The sequence below is a fragment of the Lissotriton helveticus genome, chromosome 4_1 (assembly GCF_964261635.1).
Source record: "Lissotriton helveticus chromosome 4_1, aLisHel1.1, whole genome shotgun sequence".
In the NCBI taxonomy this organism is placed as follows: domain Eukaryota; kingdom Metazoa; phylum Chordata; class Amphibia; order Caudata; family Salamandridae; genus Lissotriton; species Lissotriton helveticus.
The window spans coordinates 1,953,821,395-1,953,835,545 of NC_136063.1; the positions used below are offsets into that span (position 1 = coordinate 1,953,821,395).

The 14,151-nt window shown below is 45.4% G+C and overlaps 1 protein-coding gene and 1 pseudogene across 4 annotated transcripts in view; both read right to left on the reverse strand.

Moving 5' to 3' along the window:
- FGF13 (fibroblast growth factor 13) overlaps window positions 1–14,151 on the reverse strand; it is a 1,132,668-nt gene that overhangs the window by 810,220 nt on the left and 308,297 nt on the right. The window lies entirely within an intron of this gene.
- On the reverse strand, window positions 9,272–11,044 carry LOC144827759 (centromere protein L-like; annotated as a pseudogene).

The following is a 14,151-nucleotide window of genomic DNA, read 5'->3' on the forward strand; positions in this document are numbered from 1 at the left end:
TCCATATGAGTAGCCCTAAAATGGTGTCTCAGGCCTGCCACCGCAGTGCCTTTGGGCAGTCTGTGAACTGCAATGTCAACCTGGCCAGTGTCCCCACTGACCAGGCCTAACCCTTCCCTTTCTGTACACATTGGTCACCCCTATGGAAGGCCCAAGGTACCCCCTTGGACAAGGGTGCAGTGTATGTGAAAGGTAGAGCATGTACCAGTGCAGGTGACATGCTCTGGTAGTGAATTACAGCCATTTTCGGTTTTCACTATTGTAAGGCTATCTTGCCCATAGGCTATCATGGGGAATGCTGTGTACAGTGGTTACCTGCATATCTTCCCATAGGAGCAAGATAGGACATAAAAGTCTGGTATCCCTGAACTCAGAATTTAATAACACATCTTTTAGGAAAGGTGGTTTTAAATCCTGTGTTTGAGAACAGCACTTTTAGAAAGTTGCTGTTCTCTTGTCTGACCTTTCTGTGTGCCTTGACCTGTTTGTGAATTGATTGTCTGATTTGTGAGTGACAGGGGCTAGGTGGCTCCCAGAGAGTGAGTGGGAGATCCCTGGGCTAAATAGCTCCATCTGTATCTAGAGTGGTGGGTGGGAGTAGCACCTGGACCTGAATAGGGCTGTGCCTGCCTTCCACAATGCTGGCTCCAGCTCCTGCTGGGCAGCTGATGACCCTGCCCTTCTCTCTGAAAGGAAAGGAGAGGCCAGGAAAACAAAGTGCTCAACGAATACCCAGAACTGGTTCAGACTGGGTTCAGAGCCCTCCTGCACAAAGGGAACAAAGACTTTTAGGGGTATAAGTATAGGACCCCAGACTACAGCAAATTAGATCATCCTGGAATCAAGAAGGAACCTCTGCCAAGGAGAAAGCTGGAAGACTGAAGAGGAAGGACTGTCCTGCTGTGTACCTGTGGGCTGACCTGCAGTTGCTTTGCTGCCAAGGAGAGGGGAAGGACTTTGCTTTGTGCTGTGTCCCCTTGCCTGAAGAGATCTCCAAGGGCCTGAGTTGAGCTGGCTCCCAGTTAAGAAGTCCCATGCACAAAAGGACTTCACCCCCAGCTTCCCTGAACTCTACTGAGAGAGTTCTGTCCTTCCTAGAGTACTTGGGCCAGTTGTGGTGCCTCTGCAAGTTGTACCTGTGCTTGGGAAGCTGGAAAAGAAGATACTAAAGACTTTCCGCCAAGTTTCAAGCATCGCTCGCTTGCGGAGCGCATCCCCATCAGTGCGAGGAAATTCCTGCAGCCGTGAAGATCGAGATCGTCGCAGCGCCTGTTGCCGCTGCAAGAACCAACGCATCCTTCGCTTGCGGAACGCTTTGCTCCGGTGCAGGAAAAGTCCCATCACTGCGAGTATTGTCGTAGAGCCTGTCGTCACTGGGTGAGATTGTCGCACCGCTTGATTGCGGACTGCATCAATTCGCTGCGAGAGTCATCGCAGAGCCATCACATCGATGGACAGTGAGAGGAAAAGATCGACGCTGCGCCGCGCATCGACGCCGCACCTGAGATCATGGCCGTCCCGAATATCGTTGCTTCGTACCTTTTGCGAGACGCTTCCTACTAAACCTGCGCACCGGAATAGGATAAATAAGGCTTGCATGTGGAAATTTCTAAGAGTCATAGATTGTCATTCAAACCCATTCGGAATTCCAAGTTAGGAGTGCATTTAGAAGAACTAAGCTTTTTGTCACTTCTACATTTAATCCTTCTTGGGTGGAATGTGTGTGCCGACAGATGATTCTGTTTGTGGCTTGCACCGAACAAAATATGTCAATTTATCATCTTACGAGATCAGCTATGTGTATATTCACAAAGGAAACAGTGTCTGGTATAGCTCCCTCATGAGACATATCATATTAAATACAGACATTTTAAGACATGTTATTTTAGTCTGTGGTTTACTTTTTTTCTTTTTAGTTATCCCCTGGGTAGTGTCTGCTTGTCGACAATGAGGTAGTTAAATCTGTGTAATTATTTGCCTTTTATGTTTCATGGATGCCGTATAGTGTTACGCGTTTCACATGAAAGCAAGATTAATGACCCTAGAGCTATCTAACATCTAACTAGACATTGCCAGTTGGAGAAAAACGTGGTTAGTGAGGAGAATCTCCAACCACCTTCCTCGTTCCTCCAATCAATTCAAAGTCATATTTAAACAGTTTCAAGTACCATAGCAACTGGTCCTTGTTTCACGTAATTTCTAGATGCACATAATTTGCATACATTAGAGGCAATTTAAGGCCATACTGCAAGAAAACTTAAGCTGTGTATAATCTTTATGTATATGTTATTGAGAGTTTCCTCCTAATACTGTTTTCTGTGGCTGTCAATCATGCATAATAAAACCCTTCTTAAATGACTACGAGAGGAGAGTCGTAGATATGACTAGGGATTTTTTGAGTGAATTTCACTTTGCAGTTCCTTTTTCTGTACAGCAGGAGCTCTACTGCAAACATGTAAACAACCGATGACGTTAACTAATAATTGGGGACGAATGATTCCAGATACATTTTTTTCATTTTATGGATGTTGGACTTAGCCCTTTTGCAGGGTCATCCCAGGACGTTTTGCCTTCTTCTTGTATTTTCTCTGACCTGTTTGTGGTGGTTTTATGACTCTGGGCACTTTAACACTGCTGATCAGTGCTAAAGTGTGTATACTCCTATTTATAAATTGTTGCATAGATTGGTGATTCCATGATTGGTTATTTGATTTACTTGTCAGACCCTAGTACAGTGCACCATGTGTACCCCGGGCCTGTAAATCAAATGCTGCTGGTGGGCTTGCAGCACTGATTGTGCCTCCGACAGAAGCAGCTTGTAAAATGTGGCTCAGGCCTGCAATTGCAGAGCCTGTGTGCAGTCTGGGACTGCCATGTCGACTTGGCAAGTGCACACACTTGCCAGTCCCCAAATATTCCCTTTTCTGCATGTTAGTCACCCCTAAGGTAGTCCCAAGGCACCACTGTGGGCAGGGTGCATTGTACGTGAAAGGTAGGACATGCCCGATGTGTGTGGCATATCCTGATAGTGAAATACTGCCAATTTCATTTTTCACTATTGCAAGGCTATCTGTTCCCATAGGCCAGTTTGCTTATAACATCTTATAAACATAACTGACCCTGGGAACAAGATAGAAAAATAAAGTTTAGGATGCCTAAACTCAGAATGTTAAAGTGCATCTTTTAGTGTGGGTGATTTTAACATTCTGTGTTTGAAAATACGAATTTTAGAAAGTAGGTATTTTCTTGCCTATCCCTCCAATGTGCCTCTACTAAGTTTGTGTATTGCATGTCTGGCTTGAGAGGGCAGGGGCTCCGGCAGTCTGATGAGTCAGGGCTGGGGCAAATGGGCCTGGGTTGAATTTCGAGTAGGGGGAGTAGATTTCCTTTGACCTGCCTGGGACAGGTCTGCTTTCAACAATGCTGTCTCCAGCTTCTGCCAGGAAGCTGCACCAGAGAGGAAAGAACTGGTTTTGGCTGGGTACAGACACTCTCTGCCTTCTGAGAACAAAGGATGTGTGTGTATAAAAATGGGCACCCAGACCCCAGAACTTTAGATCACTTCTGGGAAATCAAGACAAACCTTTGCCAAGGAGATGAGCCATAGAAGCTGAGGAGGAATACTGCCTCTGTGCTGTTTGCTGTCTGGGGTTGGCCTGCAGTGGCTGCTTGCTGCCAAGGAAAGGAGAAAAAGGACTTTGCTGTTTGCTTTGTCACCTGCTTGAAGAAAAAATCTCCAAGGGCTTGAAACTGAGTTTGTCTCCTGTTCTGAAGTCTCAGGGACACAAAGACTTCACCACTAGCTCCCCTGAATTTCCTTGCTGGGAATTTCAACCACCAAAGAGGTGCCTGCTGCTGTTTAGGACCTCTAGAGGCTGCTTGTTGGTGGGAGCTGGAAGATTGACACAACGAGGAAGAAGCGTGTCGCATCCACACCGTTTTTCAAAACATCGGCGAGTCACGGAGAAAACGCATGCAGCATCCGCACCTAGTCCCGACGCATTGCCGAGCCGCGGAGAAGAAGCGCGCCGCATCCACATCGGGGCCCGATGCATTGCTGAGAAAACCGTCGCAGCGCCTGCCGTGTGGCTGCAAACGTTCACGCATCGTACCGGTTCGTCTTTGAGGCACCATCTGGTTGCAGTAAGAAACAGACGCATCTCCTCCTCTCCGGTAAGAAACAGATGCATCGCCTCCTCTCCGGTAAGAAACAGACGCATAGCCTCCCCTGCGCGGCAGTAAGGAACAGACACATTGCCTACAGCGAAGGAACTGATGCATCACCTTCGCTGTGACCCTTTTGTTTGTTTTGCATGATGCATCTAAGGTACTTTGTGGGAAAAGTGTTGCATTTACAACTTGCATTAAGCTGAAATATTTCTACCATTTAAGAGCCTTATTCTTGATACTGTATTGTTGCTGTTTGATCTTGTTTAGATAAAGATAACTTATTTTTCTGAACTGGTGTGGTGTCCATTTGTAGTGTTTTCACAGTGTTACTGTATGTGTTCACAAATGCTTTACACATTGCCTGTCTGCTCATGCCAAGCTACCAAGGGGGTGAGCAGGGGTTATTTTAGGAGTGAATCCCCCTTTACCTGACAAGAAGCAGGGGTTCCTATTTGGACAAAGGTGCAAATCATTGCCAACTAGAGACCCCAATTTACAACACTCCCACTTTAATATTGCCTGTGGGTGTCTTCTCTTCATTCCTACTATCAAAACAACCACACTACTTTTTTGCCAGGTTAATTCTGTAAATGTTTTTAGGGTGGAAAGCCATCTGCAGAAGTTTGTTTTGAGTCTGTGGATCAAAATAAGAGATGCAATTTCCACTGTGAACTGGAGGCATTGCTATCAAGTATGGCATACTGCACAACACAGCACTTTTCAATGAACATTAGAAGAATATCAGTGTTTGGCATCATTGCTTATTTATGCAGAAAATTGTCTGTCTTATGACAGGTCTCCATGTTGATATCACAGGAAAATATGGTAAAGAGTATCCCCCTTACCCTGAATAGAAGCAGGTCCCTATTTGGACAAAGGTATGTCCCTCTGCCAACTACAGACCCCATTTCTAACAATGGAAAATGTTGCTTTATTCAGAATAAAGTAGAGCTCACAATAATCCACACATACTAAGGTCCCTAAAGTTGTACATACAAATGAACTCTAATTCATCTCCACACCCCTAATATTGTCCTCCCCAACGAAAAAAAACATCTAATTGTAATACAGCCCTAATAGCCCCAATAGTGACAAAACAGGCCTAAATGTACTCCAGCTCTGCCTTGAAATATGTCAATCACCACACATGGCTAACCACTAGTACTGCAACACACTACTATAGAAAACAAGCATTTGTAATGCAATAGGTCCCACATTTTCTGTGTTTACAAGACCTGCAAGCGGTGCGTAAACACTGCTTGCAGGTTTTGCTAACATATAAATAAAAGGTATTGTCATTTACAATGCCAATATCTCTAACTCTTGCAAATGTGAGACCTTTGTGGCACCCACGCATGTAGCTTCCAACATCATGAGCTAAAGAGCGGATGTTGCAGTAGCTTAAAATGTAAAGCAATAGAAAAAATCTTTCTTTCTTATTGCTTTACTTTTGAAGCCACCCGAGCTTTAGCTTAAGATGTTGAAAGCTAAAGCGTGTGGCGCAATTTTAACAACAGTATGTAAATAGAAAAAAAGCGTGCAGCTGCATGCTTTTTTCTTCTTTATTTACTTTTGTTACTATGGCGGCACCCACGCTTAAGCTTTGAACATCTAAAGCCAAAGCACAAGTGCCGCAATTTTCTTTTTCCAATCGCGGCTCACGTGCTTTAGCTTAAGATGTTCAAAGCTAATGCACGGGTGCCAACGTGTTAAAAAAAGATAATTAAACAGAAAAATAAGTCATGCAGCCACGTTCAGCAAACCAAATAAGAAAATAAAAGTGCGTCTGCCATTATGTTTGCCAAGGCATGCCACGCTGGATAAATGAAAAAAAATATATATATGCATTGAGGGAGAGCATGTCCTGCCTGCAACAGTAGGCAGGCCAAAGCAACTTTAGAAAATAGTGCTCGGAGGCTGCAATTAAGGTAGCTAGAGCTTGCACCCATGCCAGGCACAGTTTTCTCACCAATAATTTCATGCAAATATTGTAGTGATATTATCATTGATGTCATAGAAGAAGTCATAACTCATGTAATATGTGGGTTAATTAGCAGGGCGTGGCAAGGGAGCACGTTATAGTTGCCTTAGTGCACAAGTTATAGTTACTTGAGATAAGTCTTTGGCATGTGGCATAGGACTGGTCTTTGGGCACTGGGAACCCCATCCCTGTGGCCAAATACAATTAAACAGGACAGGAGGCATGAAGCTCCCCACATCCAAGCCTTTTTAGGTCTAATATAAAAAAAATGAGTGGTTGAACCACAAGGCACCCCATCCCCCAAGACCTATTAGGCCCCGGGGACCCAATCCCAGAGGACCCTATGTATTTTAAAGGGGAGAGGGACACTTAACCCCCGCCCTGAGCCTTATCACTCAGGGCCTTTTTTTTTAATATGAGGGGGGCCGTGTGGCTTACCTTCCTAAGCCTCATCAGGCCCTAAGTACAGCATACACCAGGGATGGGTTTTTTCTTTAAGTGTATAGGAGCTGCAAGGATTCTCCCCTCCTAGCTTATTTTGGCCCATAGACCCCACCCCCTAGTACAATGTCTTAATTTTTTTATTTTTTTTTATTTATAAAGCGCGTAGCTGCCACAGCGTCGAGGCGTCCCAGCACTATCAGACACCCAAAAACCAAAGCCGAGTAGAACTGGCGGACGGTACGTTACTTGCAGGGAAAAAGCCAAGTTTTTAAGGTTTTGCGAAATGCCAGATGATTCGACATTACTCTCATCGAGAAGGGTAGAGAGTTCCAGAGTTTAGCGGCCAAGTAGCCGAAAGAACGACCGCCGGCCCTCGCTCTCCGGATGCGAGGAACATGGACTAAAGCAAGATCAGCAGAGCGAAGCCTACGGCCTGGCTTGTAGTGCTCCAACAGATGGAATAGCCCTAACGGGGCTTGTCATGCCAGAATCTTGTGGGAATAGCACAGTGCCTTGAACTCGATCCGCTGTTCAACTGGCAGCCAATGGAGTCTCGGAAGCACATGGGCAACTGAGTGCGATCTAGGAAGAGCGACCAAAAGCCGAGCCGCCGCATTTTGTGCCCTCTGAAGACGTTTAGTTAAGTGGTATGGGAACATGTGTTGCCCCTCCCTGAGCCTTAAAAAAGCTCTGGGAACACCATCCCCCAGGCATGTGTTTTTTTCAAGGGGCCACGTGGCACCACTTCCAGCGCCTTTTTTGGCCTGAAGGACTCCATTTGCCTTGGCCTCTCCTTATATTAGGTGGGTGCCCTGGAGCTCACCCAAGGGCACAAAACATACACTCATTGGGGGTCGCATGGCTAGACCCAGGGCCCCAGCAGCCCCAGCCAGCTTCCCGCATGCTGTGGGACCCAGCATTGCTTTCACCCAGAGGGAGAATTTTTGATGATGTTTCCTTTGAGCAGGAGCAATATCTCGATCTGTTTCCCTGTCTGCATCAGTGCAGGCAGTAAAATATATCTCAATTCCGCTGCTAGACAGTCAGAGCATTTTTAAAACTCCTGCCTGCAGTGAGCAGATTTTGTGTTTGCTTCCATTTGCCAGGAGTTTTAAAAATACAGTGCAGCCAGGGAAACTACTATGTCTTGAGGGTGCACTCCCTGTGACACAGCATGTGAGCCAGCCCAGGGGCATGGGGTCTCCGAGGCTAATAATGGCTGTCCCCTCCTCCCTTTTAATGTTAATAGTAGCTCTGGTGGATGGGGTCCCCCAGGGTCCTTTAAAGGCTCAGGGTGGGGGTACATGTGGCATGCTTCTTTTGTAGATGTTTAGGCCCCGGTTGGGCAACCCGATGCCTATAATGGCTCAGGGAGGGGGACCGTGCAGAACACAAGGACTTCTGAAAACTGATAGAAAATATTACTCCGGCTGTTACCCAGGGGCAAGGATTGTCAACAGGTCAAAGCCACTGGCCTCCCAGCCCTGGCAAAAGAAAAGGGGTGGATTTGCTGAGGCCCCTAGAGCAGACGGTGGCATGGTCCTGTGGGATCACACAGGTGTCCAGAAAGTGCCAGGAGGCCATGCATTCTGTGAAGTCCAGGCACAAAGGGATATCTGAGTAAAGAATTGCAAGGTGATGGTTCCCACGAACAATATTCAGGTGATTCTCAGGATTTAACTTCATTTATTCTGCATTCCTGAAGTTAATGTGACCCACGGTATTTTTAACTGCGGGGTTGAGCAGTTAACATCCCTGCAGCAGAACACTCGTAATAAAAGATAACTTTGTGGCAACACCACATTAGTCACCAGGCTACGTATCCATTTCTTTTTTTACCACAACACATGAAAATTATATTTCCTTTCTATGACAGAAGTTGCTAATGGTATGTTTGTTCATTTTGTAATAGGTACTTCTGTTTTGTTCTTTTTTTTGACCTTTCGAAACAGATCATTCTTTAATTTTCATACTCCTGGTCCACTCAAAACAGAGATATTTGACAATTTTTTAATAATTAAAAGCTAACAGGGCTATACATATAAACACATATTTACAAGTAAAACAATTCAGAGTGACTCATTTTAAAGCAATTTCCTTCTATAATATAAAAACATAATTTAAGATATTGTCTACAAGTTGGTGGTCCACGTAGAACTTAAGTTACTAAAGAACTCAAAATTCATCAGGCCCACAACTGTGATAGTGTCAAATACAGCAACTTTTTTTTAGTTCAAAATTGCTAAAGACTCTTTATGGTACAGAGGGGTGTGGTCGAATGTCCAAGATTGTAACATATCTGATTCCACATAATGAGCAGATCGAAGCCTGGTTAACACAGAACAAACATTCCGTGCACAGTTCATTTGGAAGTTGAAGGCAACGCCTCCTCTGACATTTTGATCATTCAAACAAAACCGATTGAGCAACCATGCAAGTTCTGCAGCAGCGTCAAAGCAAACCTGCGAACAGACTCCAAGATGAAGCATCTTGAAATGGTTGAGAAATACAATCAGCCCCAAAGGGTCCTGGTATACGCTTGGATATTAGCCTGCTAGCCACAGCTCAAAGTGCCAGTTATTGTGCTCTAGGCGATGACAGGAGGGTGTGTTACTGAAACGCTCAACTTCACTTGCGCCTCTTAGAGAAAATGCTGGTGTTGCGTTATCCCAGTGGTTAATACTGTATTTGATTGATGGCAGGCTCAGTCAGTAATGCCAAGACCATGGTGAGATGATCGCTACACAGGAACTTTACTTTTCCATCACAGTGAACTGAAGCCAAGGAAGTGGCGACTTACACCAACTTTGTGGCAGACAGATGGATCTTGAAGTCACGGAAGAAATGTGAATACAAACAGTTCAAGAACAATTGCACCTCCTCCTCTGTGACCTCATCCCGTTTCTTATGAATATCGTCCCACAAGGCTCGAGCCTCTTCTGGATGTATAGCATAGGAAATGTCAAGGCTTTGCGGATGGAGAGGCGCAGAAAACAAGAGTTCTGTTGGGGCGAGATGACTGTGCACGTCATAGCCTGTCCACATGGCATCCATCCACGAGAGGTCCCGCGAGCTGATGGCCAAGTCACTAATGCAGCAGTCAAAGGTCTTCTGGAACCAGCTACCAACGAAAGCAGTGAAAGTCTCAGTGCCGTTTACCAAAAATAAAGGAAGGCATGTAAAAGGTTCTGGTAAAAAGTCCAACACTTCTTCAGCCCCAAAAGTACAGCAGAACGAGCCTGTCCATACCACTATATCTTCTGAGTTTGAAGGTGCAAACAGTGGTTTTGAAAATAGCTGGAATAGAATAGCATCCGGGTCACGTTCTCTGCCTTTGAGACCCAAGAGGGTAGACAGAGCCACTTTCACATCGAGATCCAAGCCCATCTGCACAGCCATCCCCTTCTGCTTTTCTGCTGCAATGAAGACAGAAAGCTGCCGGAAATAGTCCTTGAGACGTGCATGAGAGAAACAGTACATTGGAGTCACACTATGCAACTTCCACTGTTTCCGCAGGAGTGGTGCTATTTTTTGTGGATCGGGGATTCCTCCAGCTGGCTGTGTTGTGGGATTCTCTTTTTTGAGGGGCCCTTATGGAAGGGATAGCCTGATTCATCAAGCTAAATTGCACTTACAAAGGGCAAGATTCTCAGAATCTTGCCTTTTGCGAGGGCAATTTTTGCATTTGGGATTCATCATCCCAAATGCAAAATTCGCTATTAAAGAATTCGCACATTTGCGAAGAATTGCATTTAAGGAATCTCTATTTGAGATTCCTTAAATGCAATTCATGAATCATTTTAAAATTGCGAAATTGCAATTTTGTGCCGCTATTTACCGAGAGGTCAGACCTCGTGGTAAATAGCAAAAACTTAGAAAAATGAATTTAAATGCATTTTTCTAAGTTGCATGTTACACACACACATGTCCTTTGGACATGTGTGTGCGCAACACCAATGTAGATTACATTTCAGGGGTGCTACAGGGTGTCCTTTGGACACCCCTGCACCCTTGAAATTGCATCCTTATTTGCGATTAGCTAATTACTAATCGCAAATAAGGAATAACTCCCCATGCATTCCTATGGGCCTGTAGGCCCTTAGGAATGCATGGGGAGTTATTCCTTATTTGCGATTAGCAATTTGCTAATCGCAAATAAGGAACATGTAGGAATCGCAATATTTTTTGCAATTCCTACATGAATCCCGTTTTGCAAGTCCTTAATAGCGATTCCTTATGAATCGCTATTAGGGGCTCGAAAAACGGGAGAATGATGAATCTGGCTGGGAGTGTTCCAAAGAGCAGAGGTGAAGCCTCGATGGGGAAAGTCAGTGTTTGCAAAGTGGACTTCACGACGGGCGGTGGTTGTGCCCTAACTTCAGGAGTGTGCATAACCTCTGCTGGCCCAGCGCCGCTCCGCCTTCGCCGCCGCCGTCCAGCACCGGACATCTTTAGATACCCCCGGCTCGGTGGCTCCTGGGCGCCAACGGGAGCGCAACGTTTTGTTATTGAAAATAAAGTGCAAAATAATCACTTATCCTATTCCATCTCAGTGGAATACTTTCAAACCACGGGATAGTAAAATGAAGAAAAACATTAATTAAAAGTTTAGTTATTGGGTGACTAAGGGGAGGGGATACGCAATGATAGGTAGTGCACGAAACCTAAGGGCAGGAACGAAACTAGTGAAGGTAGTTACCTAACCTTAACTCCTACACACCTATGAGCATTTTATAACCTTAAGCATTATTTTAAACATTCCATACTACAATACATCTTCTATGATATGACAAATTATATCACTGCTCAGGACACATAGACGTTAACACACTTTAAGGGGGAAATGAAATGGAACACCGCATTCCAATACCAAATACATTCAGGGATGTCCCTTACGATTAAACAAAGTCACTCTACAAAGAAATGCATTGCTCAAGGAAACAATGTCACACAGTGTAGTAAGGAGAGACAACGTGGAGTATAACTGAGTTGCTTTATTGCCTTAAGATTCATAGTAGACTGCCGTCAGCTTGTCACACACAAAGCCTGGGTCACTGTGTCAACATTCCACAGCGAGCGCCCGGCTGACACATGGATGATACCAACTTTCCTGAACAAGGAGGGGGGAAAGGGAAGGGGAAGGGCGAGGGTGAAACAAGGTCATAGTTACAACACATCATCCCCCTTAAGGGAAATTGAAAACAATATAAGAACCAAGGATATAGGTGTCTGGGGTTGAAGCCTGCCTGTGAGTCTACCTCATTATGTACTGTTTGTGCCATTGGGGAAGTGTTCTGAGTCTATCGCTCGCTCTGTGTTGTCTTATGTTTTCTCTTACAACATTTCCTCCTACCCTACTCATTCCTGCCCCCTGTTCTCTTCTTTCTGCCGGAACTACACGATCATGGCTCCACAACCTTCCATCTTCCAGAACCACAGAATTTCTATTGGGTCTGCGGATGGTCTTTGAGGCATAGAACTTGTCGCCCCCTCTCCAGTCTCTTTCCGGTTTCTTGACATAGACTCCTTGTCCTTCCTGAAGTTTTCTTCCTTTCACTCCCCACTTCTTATCATACCATTCTTTGTACTTGCGTTGGCTGGCTTCTATCCTTCTCTTTACTTCGCTGGGGTCAACTTCCGTTGTCTGTTTTCTCCCCATCCATCCTGGGGTGAGCTTGGTGCCTGCTTTTCTTCCCCTCAGCAGCTCGAACGGTGTTCTTCCAGTAGAGGACTTTGGCGTGGTGTGATACGCCCACAGCATGTCTCTTATGGCCTCTTCCACTTTCTCCCCTGCACGGTTGGCCAACTGAATACATTCCTTTAACATCCTGTTTACTCTTTCTACTTTCCCGTTGGCTTTGGGACAGTAAAGAGGGGTGCGAATGTGATTCACCGAACAGTCTTTGAGGAAGTCCTTCATCTCTTCCGACACCAATTGGACACCGTTGTCGGTGACCAAGGTTGTGGGGATGCCTTCCTGTGTAAACGCCTCTTTGAGGAACTCAACGATAACCTTAGTGCTCACACTGTGTACTGACTTGCAAGTTATCCAGCTAGAGAAATAATCTACTAGGACCAATAGATAACAGTCTTGCAAACCTCTGCCATGAATAGGACCAGCAATGTCAAATCCTAGCTTGCTCCACGGCACTTCTGGTACTTCCACTGGTGCCAGTGGTGCTCTTCTTATGATTTTGTTTTTGTCGCTCTCAGCACATGCGTAACAATCACGCACCTTGTCTTCCATCTCTCTGTCCATGGTGGGGAACCAGTAGTCTGCACGAAGTCTGGCCTTGCACAAGCTTCTCCCCAGATGTCCTTCGTGAGCTAGTTCCACTACTTGGTTTCTCAGAGCTTCTGGTGGGACCAATCTTCCAGCTTTCATTATGAGATCCCCTTCCACCGATAATTCCTCCCTCACATTCCAAAAGGGTTGGATCTCTGTCTCCACATCTTTGCATTTCTTAGGCCATCCTGCCAAGATGTACCTCTTCACCTTCTTCAAGTCTTCGTCCTGTTCCATATGGGTTTTCCATGACTCTTTCTCTACAGCTGCCATACGCACTTCCAAGATCGAGTTATTCTTCTCCTCTTCTTCTTCTTCTCCTCCCTCTGTGGGTGCTCTGGACAAGTAGTCTGCAACTCTGTTTTGTTGCCCAGGAATGTATGATACAGCGAAGTTGTAGGCTTGTAAGCCTACTGCCCATTTGGCTATCCTGGGTGTCATGCTTTCCATGTCCTTTTTTGTGAACAGAGCAACCAATGGTTTATGATCCGTGCGTACTTCAAAAGTAGTACCCCAAATGAAGAATTTGTAGTGGAGTATGGCCCAATATACTGCCAGGGCCTCCTTCTCAATAGTAGAGTAGTTCTTCTCTGCCACGGTGAGGGTTCTGGACGCAAAGGCTATGACATTTATCTTTCCTCCTTCCTCTTGTGATAGGGTCGCTCCAATGCCTTTGTTGCTCGCATCTGTGGAGATAATGGTTACACCATTGGGGTCAAACTTCCCTATAAACGGAGCTTCGATGATGGCTTTCTTGATACTCTTCAGGGCTAGCTCCTGTTCCTTTCCCCATTCGAACACACTGTCTTTCCTTATGAGGTCCCTCAAGGGCTGCGAAACTATAGCGAAGTCCTTGATAAATTTGGCCATATATTCTGCCAAACCCAGGAAAGACAATATTTCCTCTTTACTCTTCGGGTTCGGTGCATCCTCCACTGCCCTCACCAAGTCCAGTTTAGGTTTCATTCCCTCCTCAGATAACGTGTGTCCCAAGTAGTCTACCGAACTCACTCCTAATCTGCATTTCGAAGGTTTTGTGGTGAATCCCACCTCCTTTAGTTTTTCCAACACTCTCCTAGCCATTTTGTTGTGTTCTTCTTCTCCACTTCCATAGATAAGTATGTCATCCTGAAAACAGAGGGTGTTCTTGCAGTCCTTTAATGCATGCTGCATAACTCTTTGGAAGGCAGCCGCCGCTGATGCCAATCCGAATGGCATTCTCTGAAACTTGAAGTTTCCAAATGGGGTAGTAAATGCAGTGAGGATTTGG